The sequence below is a fragment of the Callospermophilus lateralis genome, unplaced genomic scaffold, assembly GCF_048772815.1.
Source record: "Callospermophilus lateralis isolate mCalLat2 unplaced genomic scaffold, mCalLat2.hap1 Scaffold_142, whole genome shotgun sequence".
Taxonomy (NCBI): Eukaryota; Metazoa; Chordata; class Mammalia; order Rodentia; family Sciuridae; genus Callospermophilus; species Callospermophilus lateralis.
Window position 1 is genome coordinate 1,019,897 of NW_027512569.1, and position 16,146 is coordinate 1,036,042.

Consider the following 16,146-nt stretch of genomic DNA (forward strand, 5'->3'; position numbering starts at 1 on the left):
GTCTCATGAAAAGTCCAGTCAACAAACATAGAGGAATACAGGTGTTCTGAAGCAGGAAGTGATTGAAAGTGAAACAAATGCCTATGAATTTTTGAAATTGTGGATGAAGTATATATCCTATGATGTGCATAAACTGATAAAATAGTAATGTACCAGTGTTGAATAAAAATGATCGTCAAAGTACATATCATGTCCCAGAAATCTACTTGCATTTATGTTAAACTGGGTAAGTTACTGTAGAAATATTTGGATTTTTATGCACCCTTCACTAAACTTAGGTTTCAGTACTGGAAACAAAAATATATTTCAGGTTAATCAATATTTTGAGAATAATCTTGTGAAAATTTGATTATAAATCCACATACATGAACATGAATGAATTTAGGGAGTGTTTAATAAAACACATATATTTCATATTTTGAAAAATCTGGACAGTGTTTATACACACACACACACACACACACACACACACACACATAGACCTTAAAAAGTAGCAATATATATGCCAATTGAAATACATCATGAAATAGATATCATCTACAAATCCAATAATCTTCATTTTACTGAACATAGATTTATGTATAATGTTGTTCAACTAGGAAGCTCACCCATAGTTTGAATTTTCTGTTCCAACAGCGTTTAGGAGGAGTGATCTCTTCTCACAAATTGTTTCTGCCCAGTCAGCAACCTCACAATTATGTACGTGTGATACCAGGTAGGATTGTATATGTGCATATGAAAATACATGTGCTGAATAGGGTACAGAGAAATGGAGACAGTAAGTCACATATTTGTTAACTTTAAAAACACATGAAGAGGGGGAGGGGCAGAGCCGCCAAACGCACCTGCAAGGAAGCCAAACTTGTCACCCACCAGTAGAACAGGCCTAGCAGCCCGCCAGCGTGAAAGACACATTGCCCTGGTTTGTGGAGGGGCAGGGTCGCCACACGCCTTCAAGTTACGTGGACCTGCAACCCACAGGCAGAACAGGCCCAGCGGCCTTCAGAGGGGCAGAGATGCCCCCCGCGCATGCAAAATAGGCGAACCTATGAAAACCAACAGACCAGGCCCAGGGGCCCGCCAGGGTGGTAGACACATCGCCCCGGTTTGGGGAGGGGCAAAGCCGCCCCACGCGCCTGCAAGGTAGACAGACCTGCAACCCACAGAGAGAAGAGGCCCAGCAGCAAGGAGGGGCAGAACTGACGCTCGCGACTGCAAGGTAGGCGGACCTGAGACCCACTGGCAGAACAGGACCAGCGCCCGCAGTGGGGTAGAGCCGCTGCCCGCTCTTGCAAGGTAGGCGGACATAAGCCAAAGTTAATCAAAAGGGATTAAGAGGAACATTACATACTGCTCAAGGGAACTATACACCAACAAGACATAAAAATCATAAATATATATGCCCCAAACAATGGTGCAGCTATGTTCATCAAACAAACTCTTCTCAAGTTCAAGAGTCTAATAGACCACCACACAATAATCATGGGAGACTACAAAACACCTCTCTCACTACTGGACAAATCTTCCAAATAAAAGTTAAATAAGGAAACTATAGAACTCATTAACACAATTAATAACCTAGACTTAATTGACATATATAGAATATACCACCCAACATCAAGCAGTTACACTTTTTTCTCAGCAGCACATGGATATCTCTCAAAAATAGATCATATAGTATGTCACAGGGCAACTCTTAGACAATTTTAAGGAGTACAGATAATATCAGGCATCTTATCTGATCATCCAGAAATGAAACTGAAAATCAATGATAAAAGTAGGAAGGAAAAATCATGCATCACTTGGAGAATGAACAATAGGTTACTGAATGATCAATGGGTTACAGAAGACAACAAGGAGGAAAATAAAAAATTCTTAGAGATAAATGAAAAGACAGACAAAACATATCGGAATCTATGGGACACATTGAAAGCAATTCTAAGAGGAAAATTCATTGCTTGGAGTTCTTTCCTTAAAAGAAGAAAAAAAAACAACAAATAAATAATCTCATAGTTCATCTCAAAATCCTAGAAAAACATGAGCAAAACAACAGGAAAAGAAGTAGAAGGCAAGAAATAATTAAAATCAGAGCTGAAATTAATAAAATTGAAACAAAAGAAACAATTGAAAAATTGACAAAACTAAAAGTTGTTTCTTTGAAAAAATAAATAAAATCGACAGACACTTAGGCATGTTAACGAAGAGAAGAAGAGAGAGCACTCAAATTACTATCATACGGGATAAAAATGGCAATATCACAACAGACATATCAGAAATACAGAAGATAATCAGAAATTATTTTGAATCCATATATTTGAATAAATTAGAAGATAGTGAAGGCATCGATAAATTTCTTAAGTCATATGATCTGCCCAGATTGAGTCAGGAGGATATAGACAATCAAAACAGACCAATATCAATTGAGGAAGTAGAAGAAACCATCCAAAGACTACCAACTAAGAAAAGCCCAGGACCGGATGGGTATACAGCAGAGTTTTACAAAACCTTTAAAGAAGAACTAATACCAATAGTTTTCAAAATATTTCAGGAAATAGAAAAAGAGGAAGAACTTCCAAATTCATTTTACGAGGAGAATATCACTGTCATTCCTAAACCAGACAAAGACACTTTAAAGAAACAAAACTACAGACCAATATCTCTAATAAACCTAGATTCAAAAATCCTCAATAAAATTCTGGTGAATCAGATACAAAAACATATGAAAAAAATTGTGCAACATGATAAAGTACGATTCATCCCTGGGATACAAGGCTGTTTCAATAGACGGAAATCAATAAATGTTATTCACCACATCAATAGACTGAAAAATAAGAACTATATGATCATCCTGATAGATGCAGAAAATGCATTCGACAAAGTATAGCATCACTTTATGCTCAAAACTCTAGAAAAACTAGGGATAACAGGAACATACCTCAATATTGTAAAAGCAATCTATGCTAAGCCTCAGGCTAGCATCATTCTGAATTGAGAAAAACGGAAGGCATTCCCTCTAAAATCTGGAACAAGATAGGGATGCCCTCTCTCAACACTTCTGTTCAACATAGTTCTTAAAACACTGGCCAGAGCAATTAGACAAATAAAAGAAATTAAAGGCATAAAAAAAGGAAAAAAAGAACTTAAATTATCACTAATTGCAGGTGACATGATTCTATACCTAGCAGACCCAAAAGGGTCTACAAAGAAATTAATAGAGTTAATAAATGAATTCAGCAAAGGCAGGATATAAAATCAACACGCATAAATCAAAGGCTAGGAAACAAATATGTATTTCAGGTGGATGAATATTTCTGAGAATAATCTTGTGAAAGTTGGTTATAAATCCACATACATGAACATGAATGAATTTAGAGAGTGTATATAAGACACATATATTTCATATTTTGAAAAATCTGGAGAGTGTCTCTCTCTCTCTCTCTCTCTCTCTCTCTCTCTCTATATATATATATATATATATATATATATATAGACACACAAACACACATACACACAAAAAACACACAGACATAAAGAAGGTGCAATATATATGCCAATCAAATTTCATCATTAAATATATATCATTCACAGATGCAAAGTTATTTATTTTACTGAACCTGAATTTATGTATAATGTTGTTCTACTAGGAAGTTCCCCTATATGTTGAATTTTCAGTTCCGACAGTGTTTAGGAGGAGTGATGTCTTCTCACAATTTGTATCTACCAAGTCAGCCACCTCACAAAAAAGTATGTGTGATACCTGGTAAGATTCTATATGTGCATATAAATATGCATGTGTGAATAGGCTAGAGAGAAACGGAAAAAAGAATTCACATATTTGTTAACTTTAAAAACACATAGAGAATATTTCAATTAAAATTTGACTAGATTTATAACTCCTACCTTATATAATGCAAAAGGCAAGTCCAACTATACAACATGCCTCCTCTGAACTGCTTGTATTTCTATTCGGTTTGGGTTATTTTTCTCCATTATATTAGGATGAGTAGTCTGAGTCTAGTAGGTATGGGTTAGTGTCAGGGATTCAGTATTTCAAAAGGAAATTTGGAAAATGAATCCAGTGTGTATGCAAATATGTGCTGCAAAAATATCCTCCCACTCTCATCCAGAACAATACTTGACATTACCTTCGTCCCAAGTAAGACACAATTAGATGAGAAGAGTTAGAAAATCAGTGAATATATATCTGAAATGGAGATGCTCAGGAGTTCACAAGCTTGGAGGTGGTAGAGGAGTATCCAAAAGTAAGGTACAGGGTAAACACTCCACAAACATGGAGCTCTGCTGGCCTAAAAACTTTGTGAGGAAACTGCCTCTGAGGTTGGACACATGAAGTATATGTTGTTTTCAGGAGATTTGGCTTTCTTTGTAGTGAGACCATCAAAGCTGGGTCTGCATCTATGTGACCTGGAAGACATGGTTTCTTATTTTCCAATGAACATGAGACAGCAGTTGTGAATCCTCTCTTTGTAGGTAAAGTGTGGCCACTGGGGACTAAGTGTCTCCCCGTGTGCACTGTGAAGACATTTGGTCATCCTCCAATTTTGTAGTGTTTTTGCTGCTGCACTGGGAGTTTGGTAGTTGCATCACAAAATACAAGGAGGTCAACTGGGACACAGTGCTTGGGGGACTTCTTTCACGTGTGGTGCATCAGTGTCTACCGGAGAATGCACCAACCAATCTTCTATCCCTCATAGCTTGCCCCATTGCTCCCTTGTCAATGTTAACCTGATTCTGAACATTACCCTGAAAACTCTCCATATAACAAGATGACTTTACATACAAGGGTCTGCCAGCTACAACATGTCAGTCAGAAGGCATTTGTAATCCAATCGTAGATCGTCATGGCCCTACCACTGATGTTTTATCACACACGTGCCCACCACTGCTCTAGACCCACTACTCAGCAGGCTCCATCTTACTGGCATTTCTGTTCTACACCATTTTCATGAAACCCAGTCAATCAAGGCACTGTCTGATAAATTCATGATCAGCAACAAGACATCCAAAGGTTCTCCCATGCCACCTGGTCATGGGAATTTCAAAAATTTCATGGTATTTATCTAGCCAATTTTCACGGAGGAAGTCGGAGGCACTGTGGGTTTCAATTCTTTCAGGAACCATTAAATGTTGAGGTAGCTCATTTCAATGAGCTCTGGAAAACTCTCACAGGCAAGGCTTCCCAATGAGTGGCCAAAAGGTCACATGAAGCCAGGCCCATTGAAGTCTACAATGTGAAGTTCATGTGTGTTTTGACTCTCAACTATTGCTGCCAAGTTTTAAGAATAAAATCCTGTGATATCCTGGCAGAGATTCCCAGTGATCTGTGGAAAGCAACCCTGGGCCTAGATCTCAGTTCCAAGTGTGAGTCTCATGCGTGGCCTCCTAAAATCTCAACAAAACTCATGGCAATACTTCTCTGAGGTCAGTTCCACAACTCATTCTCTAAGGGGAATCATATCAGAGTTCAATCCCAGGTGGACCCAGTCATTTCTTCCAACCGCCACACAAATGACCAAAATTAAAAAGAAGACACTCCCACATGGCCCTCATCTTCTTACATATTATCATTCATCGTAATGTCTGGCTGAAGATTTCCATGAGGGGCGAATCCCAAGACAGTGTCCAAAATAAGCTCCCTTGCCTCTCATTTGCCTAAAGTCAGGGTGGCCTGGACACCCTTCCTGTGAACCAGGAGTGATCAAATAAACCTGCCATTAATAATGCTCTGTTTCTCCAATTTGAGGCCTACTGAATTTCAGGTATAGATTCTATATGCGATTTGGAGTCATGCGTAACCCCAAGCACCTCTGCAGGTCTTTGAAGAACTCATTTTACCCAAGGAATCCATTTTCTCACTTGACGGAGGTCAGGAACCTAACAGAGCAAGGCAAGAGACTTCATCCACAATGACCGATCTTTTTGCCATTATGGTTTTGGATGCACACATGGGATCGTTCTTTAGATCCATCAGGTGCTGAGAATGTAATTCACAGCCACACACAAGGCCAAGAGGCTAATTCAGCCACATCCATTTTCAAAGCAATTAAGCAAAGAGCCACATGTGATGCCCATTCATTTCCATTTGAAAACTCTTCTTCAGGCTACACAAAGGGGTGGCCTGAGGCAAAGACTTTCCTGACATTCAGTGCAACAGAACAATAGGTAAGCAAAAGGCCCAAAGCAGGGTTTCTCCACTGAGACGTTCCTGTTCACACTGATATCTGAGTTTTCTGAAATGCTGGCCATTCTCTTCAGCTATCCAGTACATGGCCATGTCACAGAGCTTGGAGTGGTACAAATCTTGGCCACAAAACCATGAGCCTATTCTGGAGAGTGGCCAGAATTCAGGAAGAAAACAGGAACTTAGGAAGATAGAAGGTGTTGTCTCTTGATAAGACAAGCTGCAGTCCATTCATAAATTGGACACGATGAATTATGGGAAGATTTATACTAGACTGGACACATCCATTAATTCATTCTCTTTTCTAATGTCTACAACAACGGACACAGTGGGATACACAGACATAGAAACACTCGTCTGGTCAAACGACTTACTAGAAACAATCCACTCCAAACAAAACAAACCAACTTTCCTACCTATTCTCAGAACATGGCTTGTCCTCTCTCAGATCTGGTTTCCTTGGCCAACTCTGTGAAGTTGCCAGGAAAATGTGGTGAGCCACTACCTGCTTTCTCAGGAAAGGTCCCTCTTCAGAGCTCTCCTGGCTTTTGGCCATCCTGACATCAGTATGTACCAAGAAAGACTGACTCTGTCTTTGGTAAATTCAAACAAGTGAGCCCACTGGTACTGGGACTGGGACTGGGACTGGCTCTGGGTGCCTAGATACCTGGATCACAAAATACACAGAGTTCCATCACCAACGAAATGAGGTGAGGTCACTTCCTTCAGAAAATTAATGAGGTCACCGCCTAGGGTCTCATGAAAAGGAAGCTGCCCCTATTTCCTGTGAAACTTTCACAATTTAGAATGGTATAGAAACCAAAGGCACCTGGGAACAGCTCTCCACACAGTCCTGGTTTGATACATCTTCCCTACATTAAGAAGAGATAGGCTGATTCAGACACATCCTTTCATCCTGATCGAGTTGTTTGCAAATAAAGATGACTTTTGCTGTCTCAGGTCCTTCATCGCAGTCTACGTCTTCTCCAGGGATAATTTCTGTATGGATTTTGAGGTACTCAGCAGGTGGAAGATCTCCTAATTTCCTGTATTGTAATACTAACTTTGTCCCTGCTCTTCTGTAAAGTGAGATTGAGTGAAAAGTGTATGGTTAGTGTTAATAGCATGTTCGATTTGGGTTATCAATCACACACCAGAGTTCAAGCCCATTTGGACTTAGTCATCTCTTCCAACTGCCACACAAATGACCACAATTAAAATCAAAACACTCCCAAATGGCCCTCATCTTCTTTCATATAGACACTCCTCATAACCTCTGGCTGCAGTTTTCCATGAGGGGCACAGCCCAAGACAGTGCCCAAAATAAGCTCCCTTGCCAATCATTTGCCTAAAGTCAGGGTGGCCTGGCCACCCTTCCTGTGAACCAGGAGTGATCAAATAGTCCTGCCGTTAATACTGTTCCACTTCTCCACTTTGAGCCCTTCTTACTGTGGGGTTTAGATTCTTCTTTTTAAAATTTTTTTTGGAATTTTAATTAGAAAGTAAAAAAAAATTGTGTTGCAGAATATTAAATTTCTAATGGAAAAGTCTTCATCTTGTTTGTGAAAGAAACCTTGATGCCTTGACGATCTGGTTATATGGAGACACTCAAAATTTTCTGTTACATACTACATGGATGAATGGCTAGAGCACATAGTTTTTTAAAACTGAAAGGCAGATAACAGCAAGTAAGATAACAAATAAAAGACAATTTTATTAAAAAGTAAAGTTGTAAAAGGACTCAATTTTTGAAAATTTAATTCCTTTTTTTTTTCTTTTTTTTGGTTGTTCAAAACATTATAAAGCTCATGATATATCATCTTTCATACATTTGACTCAATTGGATTATGAACTCCCATTTTTACCCCAAATAGAAATCACAGAATCTCATCAGTTCCACACGCACGTTTTTACATAAGAGCATATTAGTGATTGTTATATTCTGCTACCTTTCCTATCCCCTATTATCCACCCTCCTCTCCCCTCCCATCTTCCCTCTCTACCTCATCTGCTGTTGTTCAATTCTCTCCCTTGTTTACCCCCTTTCCCCTCACAAGCTCTTATATGTAATTTTGTGTAACATTGAGTGTCTCCTACCATTTCCATAGGCTTTCCCTTCTCTCTCCCTTTCTCTCCCCCCACCCACCTCTGTTTACTGTTAATATTTTCCTCATGCTCTTCCTCCCTTTTCTGTTCTTATTTGCTCTCTTTATATGAAAGAAAACATTTGGCATTTGTTTTATAAGGATTGGCTGGCTTTGCTTAGCACAATCTGTTCTAATGCCATCCATTTCCCTGCAAATTCTATGATTTTTCATTTTTCAGTGCTACATAATACTTCTTTGTGTATAGATGCCACATTTTTTTTTATCCATTCGTCTATTTAAGGGCATTTTGGTTGGTTCCACAGTCTAGCTATTGTGAATTGTGCCGCTATGATCATTGATGTGGCAGTATCCCTATAGTGCGCTCTTTTAAGATCCTCAGGGAATTTTCCGAGAAGTGCGATAGCTGGGTCAAATGGTGGATCCATTCCCAGCTTTTTCAGGAATCTTCATACTGCTTGACAAATTGGCCTCACCAATTTGCATTCCCACCAGCAGTGTACAATGTACCCTTTTCCCCACATCCTCGCCAACACTTATTGTTGTTTGACTTCATAATGGCTGCCAATCTTACCGAAGTGAGATGGTATCTTAGGGTGGTTTTGACTTGCATTTCTCTGACTACTAGAGATGGTGAGCATTTATTCATGTACTTGTTGATTGATTATATGTCCTCCTCTGTGAAGTGTCTCTTCAGGTCCTTGGCCAATTGGTTGATTCGGTTATTTGATATCTTATTGTTTGATTTTTTGAGTCCTTTATATATTCTGAATATTAGGGCTCTATCTGAAGTGTGAGGGGTAAAAATTTGTTCCCAGGATGTAGGCTCTCTATTTACCTCTCTTATTGTTTCTCTTGCTGAGAAAAAACTTTTTAGTTAAAGTAAGTCCCATTTTTTTATTCTTGTTATTAACTCTTGGGCTATGGGTGTCCTATTAAGGAATTTGAAGCCCGACCCCACAGTATGTACATCGTAGCCAACTTTTTCTTCTATCAGACGCAGTGTCTCTGATTTTATACCTAGCTCCTTGATCCATTTTGAGTTAACTTTTGTGCATAGTGAGAGAAAGGATTTCAGTTTCATTTTGTTGCATAAGGATTTCCAATTTTCCCTGCACCATTTGTTGAAGAAGGTATCCTTCCTCCATTACATGCTTTTAGCCCCTTTTTCAAATATAAGAAAGTTGTACTTTTGTTGATTCGTTTCTGTGTCCTCTATTCTGTACCATTGGTCCACATGAATACATGTGTTCTTAAGCAGGAAGTGATTGAAAATGAAAAAAAATGTCTATAAATTTGTGAACTTGTGGATGAAATATATATCCTATGATGTGCAATACCTGAAGATATAGTAATGTACCAGTGTTGAATGAAAATGAACGTCAAAATACACATCATGTCCCATAGGAATCTGCGTGCATTGATGTTAAACTGGTCAGTTACTGGAGAAATATTAGGATTTCTAAGCACCTAGTCCTGAAGTTAGTTTCAAGTACTAGGAAACAATTATGTATTTCAGGTGGATGAATGTTTCTGAGAATAATTTTGTGAAATGTTGATTATAAATCCACATACATGAACATAAATGAAATTAGGGAGTGTATATAAGACACATATATTTCATATTTTGAAAATTCTGCAGAGTGTGTACATATATATATATATATATATATATATATATATATATATATATTCACACACACACAGAGAGACATTAAAAATAGCAATATATGCCAATCGAAATTCACCGTGAAATATATATCATCCACAGATCCAAAAATATTAATTTTACTGAACATGGATTTATGTATAATGTTTTTCAACTAGGAAGCTCACCCATAGGTTGAATTTTTAGTTCCAACAGCGTTTAGGAGAAGTGAACTCTTCTCACAATTTGTACCTGCCAAGTCAGCCACCTCACATGAATGTACGTGTAGTACCAGGTAGGATTCTCTATGTGCATATAAAAATATATGTGCTGAGTGGGCTACAGAGAAAGGGAGATAGGAATTCACATACTTGTTATCTTTAAAATCACATGGAGAACTATTTCAACAAAAAATTGTCTAAATTTATAACTCCTACCCTATATAATGCAAAAGGCAAGTCCAACTATGCACCTTGCCTCCTCTGAACTTCTTGTATTTTTATTCTGTTTGGGTTATTTTTCTGCATCATATTAGAATTAGTAGTCAGAGTCTAGTAGGGTATGGGTTAGTGTCAGGGATTCAGTATTTTGAATGGAAAATTGGAAAATGAATCCAATGTGTATGCAAATATGTCCTACACAAAAGTATTCCCACTCTCATCCAGAACAATTCTTTGACTTTACCTTCGCCCCATGTAGAATACAATCAGAAGAGAAGAGATAGAAAATCTGTGAATACATATCTGGAATGAAAAATGCTCAGGAGTTCACAACCTTGGAGGTGGTAGAGGAGTTTCCAAAAGTAAGTGACTGGGAAAACACTCCACAAACATGGAACTCTGTTGGCCTAAAGACTTCTTGAGAAACTTCCTCTGAGGTTGGACACTTAAAATATATGTTGTTGTCCGGAGATTTAGCTTCATTTCTAGTGAGACCATCAAAGCTGGGTCTGCATCTATGTGACCTGGATTACATCGTTTATTATTTTCCATTGAACATGAGGCAGCAGTGGTGATTTCTCTCTTTGTAGGTAAACTGTTGCCACTGGAAGATAAGTGTCTCCCCGAGTGGACTGTGAAGCCATTTGGTCATCCTCCACTTTTCGTGGAGTTTCTTGCTGCTGCACTGGAAGTTTCGTATTTGCTTCACGAAATCCAAGGAGTTCAACTGGGATATAGTGTTGGAGGGAGTTCTGTCACCTGTGTTGTGTCAGGGACTGCAGAAGAATGTTCCAACCAGGGTTCTGTCCCACATAGCTTGCCCCCTTGACCATAGCAACCTGATTCTTAAAATTGCCCTGAAATCTCTCCATATAACAAGATGCCTTTACATATAAGGCTCTGCTGGCTGCACAATGTCAGCCACAAGGCATTTGGAAGTCAATGGCAGATCCACATGGCCCCACCAAAGATGTTTTATCACACACCTGCACACCACAGATCTAGGCCCACTACTCAGCAGGCTCCAACTTACTGGCATCTCATTATACACCATTTTCATGAAATCCAGTCAATTATGGCACTGTCTGGTACACTCCTGATCAGAAACAGGACATCCAAAGAACCAAAGGTTCTCCAGTGCCACCTGGTAATGGGAATTTCAAAAATTCAATGGTGTTTATCTAGCCATTTTTGAAGAATGAAGTTGGAGTCCCTGTGAGTTTCAATTCATTCAGGAACCATTTAATGGTGAGGAAGCTTATTTCAATGAAAGCTCTGGAGAACTCTCACAGGCAAGGCTTCCCAAGGAGTGGCCAAAACGTCACAGGAAGCCAGGCCCATTGAGGTCTACAATGTGAGGTCCATGTGTGTTTTGACTCTCAACCATGGCTGCCAAGTCTTTCAGAAAAAAATCATTTGATATCCTGGCTGAGATTCCTAGGGCTCCGTGAAATGTCACCCTGAACCTAGATCTCAGTTTCCAAGGGCGATTCTCATGAGTGGCCTCCTAAAATCCCAACACAATTCATGGCAATACTTCTCTAAGGTCAGTTCCAGAACTCAGTCTCTAAGGGGAATCACAGCTGAGTTCCATCCCAGGTGGACCCAGTCATCTCTTTCAAAAGCCACACAAATTACCGCAATTAAAACCAAAACACTCCCACATGGCCCTCATCTTCTTCCATATAGACACACATCATAACCACTGGCTGGTGGTTTTCCTGAGGAGAGCAGCCCAAGCAAGTGTCCAAAATAAGCTCCGTTGCCCCTCATTAGCCTAAAGTCGGGGTGGCCTTGACACCCTTCCTGTGAATCAGGAGTGATAAAATAGGCCTGCCATTAATACTGCTCTGCTTCTCCAATTTGAGGCATACTGACTGTCAGGTATAGATTATTTATGTGATTTGGAGTCAGGACAAAACCCAAGCTCCTCTGCAGTGGTTTCAAGAACTCATTTGACCCAAAGAATCCCTATTCTCACTTGATGGAGTTCAGGAACCTTACAAAGGAAGGCGAGAGTTCATCCACAATGACTGATCTTTTTGTCATTTATGTTTTGGATGCACACATGGCATCTTTTTTAGATCCATCAGGTACTGAGAATGTAAGCCACAGCCTCACACAGGGCCAATAGTCTGATGCAGACACACACCTTTCCAAAGCAATTTAGCAAAGAGCCACAGGTGATGCCCATTCATTTTCCATTTGAAAACTGATTTCTTCAGCCTTCACACAGTGGTTGCCTGAGGCAAGACCATACTGACATTCAGGGCAACAGAACAATAAGTAAGCAAAAGGTCCAAAACAGGGTTTCTCCACTGAGACTTTCCTGGTGACACTGATATCTGAGTTTTCTGAAATGCTCGCCATTCCTTTCAGCTATCCAGTACATGGCCATATCACAGAGCTTGGAGGTGGTTCATATCTTGGACACATGAACATGCACCTATTTAGAGATTGACAAGAATTCAGGAAGAAAACAGGAACTTCAGAAGATCGTAAGTGTTGCCCATCCTTAAGGCAACCCGCAGTCCATTCATAAATTGCGCAGGTTGAATGCTGGGAAGCTTTTTACAAGACAGGACACATCTAATGATTCATTCTCTTTTCTTTCTTTTTTTTACAATCTGGGGGCAATATTTATTAATTAAAACTATGTCTAATAGTTTACAAAGATGCTAATTAACAACAAAAGTATAATTGACCTTAAAATCCTCAGTGAGACTGAGGCTTCACATCGTCTTCAGAATTCTGAAGTGTGCTCCAGGCAGGGCACAGGTAGGTGTGCAGGGAAGCACCTGCGAACATGCAGGATTCCAAGGCCAAGAGGCTCCACAAAGTAAGCTTCTGGGCTCCCCTGGAAGTCCCACTCTCTATCCCCCATTGTCCCTGTAATCTTACCCCCCAAATTCCATCTCCAAAGTAAGTGCTTGGTTTATCGTCGAGAGAATCTGTTCTTGAAAGCTTTAATTGTCTTGGCCATCATTGGTGCGATTTTCTTCACAGCTGGTTTCCTAGGATCATAGGAGATGGTACTACTGACCACTGGCACCAAGTGGGCACTGCTGGTGCTGGGGCCATCATAGGCTGGCCGCTCAGAGCTGGGGTTCAAGCTGTTGCTGCTGGCAGGAATGTGGCTGCTTCCTGTGCTATATGGGGCTGGCTTAATCTTTACTTTCTCATGGACAGCTGCTCCTTTTGTTCCAAACTTCTCTTGCCTCCAGCGGACATCTCTAGGTGGCTTGGCCACAGAGTTGACAAAGGTCATCTTTGCTCGCCCGCCCTTGGGCTTATTGGCATTTGCACATTGGATGTTCTTTGTTAGCACTCGTAGCTGCTGCTCTCGGGCATTCTGAAGCCACAGGTACATCTCCCGCCAGGACTCATACTCTTCTGGTCTCTCTTCTTTAAAGTCTCGGTGACAATGAACTTTCCATAATTGATCTGTGTCTTCAATTAATACGTGATTGTATTCCTCTATGTGATATAGCTGATCAGGTGTACACCTCTCAAAAACAGGTTCAAGAATAGAAAACGGTACTCTTCCCACTTCAAAGATGGAATCAATGTTGTTTTTAAGTACAAGGATGCACTGCTAGTACAAGGTCATCATTTTGGGGAGATAGGCACACTTGGAACCGGAATACACCTGCATCTTGGAATTCATTCTGTGTCCAGTGAATCCAGCTTCTTCTTCTTCCTGGGGTGAATAGAATGCTTTTCTCTTTGGCTGGAAGGAGGGCATCACTTCAAGGGAAGAAAGTGGACGGTAATTGCTCTGGATGGTGGGTAAGGGGAGGTCTGGCAATACTGGCAGTGCATCAGTAGGGACCTTTCTCAGCCTGGTTGAGTTGGCTGCAGCCAGCTGCAGCTTCTCTGACCTGCTCTCATTCCCCTTGGGTGATTTCTGAACTGAGTTTAAGTTTTTACTAGTGCTTTTGGAATCACTTTTTTAAAGTCCTTTGTCTCCAAGTGCCATTCCTGGAGTTTTCACAATCTTCTTCTTTTTCTTCTGGGGCTGGTCATAGCTGAGGTATGATTCAAATGACATGGTGGGCTGCTCGAATTCATCCTCCACGTCTGCCTCCTCTGCCTTAGGCAGTGAGCCCAGTGACTTTCTATCCAAATTAGAAGTCTTTACTTTCCCTTCTTCAGCCTTTATATTGTTAGAAACATTCTCTTTTGTTCTAAGCAACAGGTCTCCAGCCCCTCTTCCTATGTCTGTGCTGTCCACGCGTTGCTTGCTTATGTCTGATTTAGTTTTTGCAGCATCCTTGTGCTTTGGCTTTTTAAGGTGCTTGTCTGAAGCAACCTCTGAGGGTAAAAACTTTCTTTTGAGGCTGCTGCCTTCTCTTTCTTGGCAGCACTAGAAGGTGGTCTCTCCTTGGCACTATCCCCTTGGAGTGGCCTTCGGGTCTCCTCTTTTGAGAGGGACTTCTGTGGCTTCTCTCTGCCCAAAACAGAGGCCTTATCATTACCCTTTGCATCAATAGGGCGTTTTTTTCTTGTGGCAAGATCTGTGTTCCTTGTTTTGGTTCAAGATTCCCTTTCCCTGGGGTTCTCCCAGGTGATGTTCTTGACTAACTCCCAGTCTGACCTGAAAGGCATTACTATGGCCTTTTCCAGGTTTCTGGTGTTAAACAATGGACTCATGGTCCTTCTCTGGTGACCTCTGATGGTCTGTGTACATCTGATGAGGACTCACACAGAATGGAGGGGACTGGACATGGCCATAGTCAGAAGATTCGGGGTCTGATGAGTATGTAGGTGACACCCTGTGACACCTCTTCCTCTCATCTCTCCTCTCATGACTGTGAGACACTTTATGAGGTTGTTCACATTCTGAGAGTTTTCTGTGTTTCTTCTGTCTGTGCTTGGGACTATAGGATCGGCTGCCTGACGCCTTGCTGTTTTCTTGGTAGTACCCTTCCATCTCCTCCTCCCTCTGAACCGCATCCTGAGGGTGCTTTCGGGAATTGCTTTTCTCAAAGTCCTGTTCATCAGCCTCATTGTTTCACAAGGGTATCTACTGTAATATCAAGGTGGAGAGTTTCTTCAAATATTTCAATAGCATCTTGAGGTCTGGGTTTGTAGCCAGGCATGCCTGCAGCTTCTCCACAACTTGGAGCGCCAACTCCGCCACCATCGCTGTCACTGGCATGGCCTCCTCATTATCTTTTCTAATGTCAACAACCACGGACACAGTGGGATACACAGACATAGAAACACTCTCCTTTTCAAATGACTTACTAGAAACAGTCCACTCCAAAACAAACAAACTGCCTTTCCTACCTATTCTCAGAACATGGGACAAAACCACAAACTCTCACCCACACCAACAAAGGCACCTCCTTCACCCAATTAGGTCTGTGACTATCTGGTGTGTCCTCTGACTAGTGGGCCATACTATTTTACCCCAAAATGGACTGTCCTGTTTCAGAAATGGTCTCCTTGCCCAACTCTTGAAGTTGTCAGAAGCCAGCAGTGAGTCACTCACTGCTATCTCAGGAAAGGCCCCTCTTCAGAGCTATCCTGGCATTTGGCCATCCTCACATCAGTAGGTACCAAGAAAGACTGACTCTGACATTGGTAAATACAAACAAGTGAGCCTACTGGGACTGGGACTGGGACTGGCTCTTGGTGCCTGGATTCTTGGATCCCAAGTTCAGAGAGTTCCATCACCAATGAAGTTAGGTAGGTCACTTCCTTCAGGAACTGAATGAAGTCACTGCCTTGGAAACCACTTTGTCC

General features: G+C 40.8%; 1 pseudogene; it reads right to left on the reverse strand.

The window, feature by feature from the left end:
• Window positions 1-13,303: 13,303 nt before the first annotated feature.
• LOC143388186 (elongin-A pseudogene) lies at window positions 13,304-15,541 on the reverse strand (annotated as a pseudogene).
• Window positions 15,542-16,146: the final 605 nt, after the last annotated feature.